Below are 6,578 nucleotides of genomic sequence, written 5' to 3' on the forward strand. Positions count from 1 at the left end.
GATTAAGCTGGCAGACCGGCCAAAGCAGGGATCCAAAGGGGGGGGCATATGCAAAAGAGCAATGTGCAACAATGGGCGCCAAAGACCTTAGGGTTTACCCCATTAAGACTTCCAAAATGCTAAGGTTCCAAAATTGAAAGTTAAGTTCAAATGATCAAGCTTAGTGGAATTGGATACTTATGTGATGATCAAAAAGTCTTCAAGTGGTCCTAGATAGGAGGGGGCGATCCCTAAAGGTAGTGGAAGAGAGAGAAAAGGTGAGAGAAAACACACACACACACACTCCAAATCTTCCCTTTACACAAAGGGCATAATGGACACATGTAATGGGAATGGCCTATGAACTTTGAGAATAGCGGAATTAAGAGAATTAGAGTGAGCATTTTTTGTGAGATTACTTTGAGAACATAGAGGGTGAACTTAATTGATGGTAGCAACATGAACATAGTACTTAATTAACTTGGCATGAACAATACTTTTGCAAGAGAGAGAGAGTATTAGAGAACATGACAATAGTTGAGGACCGGATTTACTTGGAGCCGGTTCACCCTCCAAAAGGCATTTGTACTATAGATTCTTCCATCAAGAGAGACTTTGTTACATACAATTTTTGTGTTCCTTGTGACCTTGGTGATGCTATGAAGATAGATAGCTTCATGCATCACGAGCTTAACAAAAACTTTGCAAAAAGCATTAACTATCCCAAGCCTCAGTCTCAAGGCCTCAAACACCTTCGAAGGTGGAGAGAGCTAGCGGGGAATGAGGGTAGGGAAGAGGAAGAAGAAACATTCCATAGGAGAAAGAAATAGTTCCATAGGAGAAACACTCTTCTTGCTTAGCATAGCATAATAGCATTGAAGATGGTAAGCTTAAGCATTGAAGCATGGCTCTTGGTTGGATTTGCATTCCATAGCCAAGAGTGTTGGTATGGGCTCTCCACTTCTCCACAAACTTGGGGAAGGAGATGGTGCTCTTGCATTTTGCACTCCACACAATAAGAGAATGTGTGTGTGTGTGTGTGTGTGTGTGTGTGTGTGTGTGTGTGTGTGTGGGAGAGTTTACCGCCCCTCTCATGCTTGGTCCACCTCTCTCTCTCTCTCTCTCTCTCTCTCTCTCTCTCTCATTATTTTATTATTTCATTTAGACATGTGTCCTCTTTTTCCTCTTTGAGAGAAAGAACTTAATTATTTATTTTTTATGTATCTAAATTCTCATTGGATACCTATCCAATAACATTAAAGCACATCATGAGGGCCACATGTGGAGGATCATTTGAACATGTGTCTTTTATGCTTATAAAGTCATTTGGTTGAATTGAATACCTCGAGGACTTAGTCAATCAAGTAAGCATGTGTCTTTTATGCTTCCTAAGTCATTTGTTTTGAATTGAATACTTCAAGCCTTAGTCAATCAAGCATGGATGTTCGTGCCTCTTGAGAATTTATCTTTGAATTTATCATTTCAAAAACCTTAGTCATTTAAGCATAAAAATCACCTCAAGCTTTGGGCAAGGTTCCCACAACCACTTTAAGTGTCTTAGCACCTCATGCTTGGGTACGATTCCCACCTCAATGTTAGCCCTAGGTTGCATAAGGTCAAAGAACTTTTTAACACTAACTTTTGGAGGTCTTTAATGAAGCTAACCCTAACGTCTTTTGAGCTCCATTAGATGCACGTTCCTCTTTGATAGACTACCTCCATTTGGACTTGTTTTTAGATGTAACCATCTCTCCTCTTGGTCCATTGCTGAGGTAAATCTAGAAGCACTTATTGCACATTGCTCTTTAGTAGACCGTCTCCTTTTGGGCCCCTATTGAGATGCAACCATTTCTCCTTTCGGTCCCCTGTTGAAATAGGTCTAGAAGCAAATATATATATATACTAACTCTTGTTCCCCTTTTATCTTCCCATATTAAGTGATCAGTTTCATATGAGAAAATCATTTGGTGAAGCTAGATATTATATTTTATGACATTATCTCTCTCTTGAAATCATAGTCGTCCTCGACTATGAGACAGAGAATATAAAGCCTAGTCATTAGTCCATGTTTCTTAGCAGGTAGAGAATCCCTTTTTACCCTACGACATCATTCTAGAATGGATGACTAATCCATTTGGTGCTCGGGCGACTTAGCTGCTGCAAGCATGTCTGCTCTTTAGTCCATATCATACTTCCAAAGTAGAGTGACAAGTTCTACTTGGTGTTTGGGAGACGTCGCCACCACAATATGATCCTAAGCATGCATACTTCTTGAATTTTGTGCACAATAAAAGAAAGAGAATGAATCTTATAAGACAAAAACGTTGTTCATTTAAAATGCATTTTCATTTGCTTACTCTAGTTTAGCATTGTAAGCATTGACAAGGTTCATATTATCCTTAAGCTAGGTTCATTATCCATCTAGCATCTTTAAAAGGATAATTCTTAAACTTAACAAAATATCATTGGATAATCTTACCATTTCTTAGTACCGTGTCTTTGTGTCGAAGAATCGATTCGGGTTGCAATACCTCTTGTTGATCTTCGATCTCTGGCGGGTCCTTCATTATTGGCTCTTTTGGTGGCTCTCCTTTGTAAGGCTTGAGTAGGCTCACATGGTTAGCATTGTGAATGAGCCAATGATTGGGAAACTTTAACTAATAAGCTATCTCAATGATTGGCTTAATAATTTTAAAAGACCATAGTATCTGTTGGTGGCTCGTACGATTCTTGCCCATAGTATGCCTTAGACGAGCCTTGAGAAACTTTAGCAAGACCCAATCATTTTTCTTAAAGGCCAAGGCTCTTCTGTGCTTATTAGCAGCAGCTCTTTTTGCCTTTGCTGTGAGACGGATATAACCTTTTTACTCTTTGGAAAATATTCTTGTAAGTCTCGGCTATATTCACCAGCAGCAAAGATCTTCTCATATACTTTAAGTAGTAAGGGACTTTTGGATCTTCCCTCTCTAACCTCAAAAGGTGTTTTTCCCATAGAAGTATGTACAATGTCATTGTACGCATACTCTATTAGAGGTAGGTACTTCTCTCATTGAGAACATTGGTCTACTTTCATGACATAGGCTTTTAGTAAATTCAAGAATCATTAGATTAGTTATTTCACTTTGGTCATCTGTTTGTGGATGTTAGGCCAAAAGAGAAATTAATCTACTTCCTATATTTTCAAAGAGACCCTTCTAGAAATCACTGGTCATTTCAGGATCTTTTTTCGACACTATGGATGTTGGCAAGCCATGATACTTGAAAATTTGAGATCTAGAGAGGGTTAGTGTTTGATGTACCTTAATAGTCTTTTTGAAATGCATTGAGTGTGTTTTCTTGCTAAGCCTATCGACTGAAACAATCCAATTTGCTTCCCTCGATCAAATTTCAATTTTTGGTATACCACGCATTTTGAAACATACTCTTGTATGTTTATTTTTTCATGGTAGACCAACAGAAACACATTTCTACTCTTGGAAGAGTAGATTATGGAATCTCTCTTTGCCCCGCATAAGGAGAAGCATGGGATTTATACATGACTTTCTTAGTATATTGGTGAGTAACACATAGCATATTGTTGTTTGGAAGATAATCATCCTCCAAGGTGAATTGTTCTTTTTTTCTTCCCTAATGCAAAGGTTGTAATTACCTACTTAAAGTCTTGGTCAGTAGCATACTTATCTATCATAAAAGATAGATCATTGTGAGTTACACCACATTTACCCTTGGCCGTTGTGAAAGTGCATCGACCACTTGATTGTGCTTGCCATCAATGTGAACAATATAAAATTTGAATTGCGAAAGAAAATTCGCCCACCTCATTTGTTTTTCGGAGAGCTTGGTTTGCGTCATGAATTTCTTGAGGCTTTGTGATCCATTTGTAGGATGAATGGAGCCCCCAAGAGATAGTGCTTCCATGTGTCTAGGGCATGTAGAACAGCTAAACGCTCTTTTGCATATATGCCCAAGACCCGTTCCTCAGCATTGAGCCTTTGGCTCTCGTATGCTATGGCATGCCCTTCTTGAAGCAAAACTACTCTAAGGCAATCACCTCAAATGGATTTAGAAGATCCGGAAGCATAAGGACTGCTTGGGAGGTAAGCCTCTCTTTGAGCTTGTCAAAAGCATTTTGTTCTTTAGAAGTCCATGAGTACTTAACGTTCTTCCTTGTTAAGTCATGCAATGGTCCTGCTATTTGAGAGAATTTTGCTATGAAGCGTCTATAGTATGCACACATACCAATAAAGCTTCTTAGCTCATGTAGATTCCTTGGATTAGGCCATGCTTTTATTACCTCCAACTTTGATGGATTCATACGTATACCATCTTGAGAGATAATGTGACCTAAATATTGAATCTCTTGTAGGAAAAAATCACTTTTCTTTTCATTAATGAAAAGCGTATTCTCTCTCACAACTTGAAAGATTACCTGGAGGTGTCACTTGTACTCCTCAAGAGAATTTGAGTGGCTTGAAGATTTTTGTCCATCGTGAGTTTGAATGCGGCTGGAGCATTTGTCAGGCCAAAACTTGTAACTTATCAAATAGATCTTCTACCCTAGGCACGGGAATTTTTTCTTTTATAGTGATCCTATTTAGTGCTCTATAGTCGGCACACATGTGATATGTGTCATCTTTCTTTTGCACTAAAAATATTGGTGAACAGAATAGAGAGAAGTTAGGCCTCACCATCCCTTTTTCCACCAATTCATGCACTTGCCTCATGATCTCCTCTTGTTGAGCTTGTGAAACTCAATAAGGAGGTTTAATAGGTGGTGAACTTTCTAGTAGAAGCTCTATTGCATGGTCATCATCCCCCCATTTTGGAGGTAGCTCACTAGGGATGTCATCAATGAAAACATCTTGGAATCCATTTAGAAAATTAGACAACTCTAATTCCTCTTGATTCCCTTTATTTCTTCTTGTGAAAACATTAGAATCATTTACAGATTCTCTAACAAAAATCATATATTTAAAAAATAGAGATTTTCATTGACTTATCAAAATCAATCATATTTACTAGGGATATGGTGTTCCCCGACTCGTTAGCATCTATGTACATACTCTTTTTCCTGTAGGTGAAGTAGATTCTCCTTTCAGGGAGCTTCATGTTGGCAGCCATGTGATTGAACCATGGTGCCCCTAGGATAGCATCCTCATGTTGGAGAGGAGAGATTAAAAAAAAGTCTTCTTTGTCGACGTAGCTTTGGACATGAAGCCTTCACTTCCCAATCAAGGGAGTAACGGAGGCTTGCTATCCCTTGAAAGATGTGTCAGCAGTTACAGTATCTCCCATCTCAAAAGCTTGAATGCCCAACTTGGTGGCCAATTCCGTTGATATGAAGTTGTGAGTAGAGCCAGGGTCAAACAAGATGAAGGCATCATGCTCCCTTACTTTTCCCCAAGCATAGGAGAGGAATGATCCTTTGCAATGAGTATCCTCTTTTGGAGCTTCAACCATGGAAGCTCTAGGAGTGTCATTGCAAACATTTCTTTTGGGGCAAGAACAATAGCCATGTCCTTACTCCCCACATTTAAAACACTTATGGTCCTTGTGAAAAACTTCAAGCTCTTCATGAGAGAGTTTGTTTTTACCTTTGTAAACTCCCTTCTCCTTGGACCTATTGTTGTTGTGTAGGAAGTGCCTTGGGAAGAATTTTTGGCATTGCTTTTTCCCTTTGCATCATTTTTGTCTTTGTTTTCCATGGATTTGACATCATTCCGTCGAGCCCCTTGTTGGAAATTATGCGGAAGCAACCATGGTGTGGTGGATTACCTCGGTGATAGAACCAGGCCGTTGGGAGTTGACATACTCGGTCATTTCTTCAGGTAATCCCACACAAAATTGTTGCTTTTTCTCGGTGAAGTCTATCTTTTGAAAGACATTAGCCTTGAGATGTAAATCCCAAAATTTGTCCGCATATTTGTAAATAGACTCATGTCAAAGAAGCTTCAAACTTTGCTATTTGGTGAGCACTTTGTCCTTTGCATTGCTTGCAAGGAATTGCTTCATGATGGAAACTCGTAGAGTTTTCCATGTCTTTGGGGCCTCGCCATTGCCACAAAGGCTAGCCCACCATTGACGAGTAGATTTCTGGAAGTGCATAACTACATGGTGTAGCTTGGAGGACTCCGTTAAGCCCTCGTCTCCAAAGGTCGCATCAAATTGTTGGGATGAAGGCCAATACTTTGTCTGTGGCACTAAAAGGTGCCATCATAGGTGAGAAAAGAGATACTCTTTCCTCCCTCTTTGAACTTCTTGAGCTTTTGGGACCTTCGCCATGCTAGGTAAGTTTTGTGATGTCCTCTCCTCTTGTATTCTCTAAGAGAATAACTATTGCTTTCGTCGGAAGAGGAGGAAGGTAAAGAAGAAGGAGAAGAGGGTGACCTCTTTCTTGCCTTTTTCTTCTTTGTTTCCTCTCTTCCCTTTTTTGGAGTGACAAAAATATGGACTATGGGTTGACAATTTCCTCTTGGGAGGAGTTGGCGATAGTCTAAACCGCCGTTTTCATGGAGCAACATCTTTAGAGGAACTTAGGGATTCACTTATCCCGTTCTTTGGATTCCTCCTCTCTTATGGGAGAGAGTCTTCTTTTTGGA

This window comes from Adiantum capillus-veneris, chromosome 22 (genome assembly GCF_014529385.1).
Source record: "Adiantum capillus-veneris isolate H3 chromosome 22, ASM1452938v2, whole genome shotgun sequence".
Taxonomy (NCBI): domain Eukaryota; kingdom Viridiplantae; phylum Streptophyta; class Polypodiopsida; order Polypodiales; family Pteridaceae; genus Adiantum; species Adiantum capillus-veneris.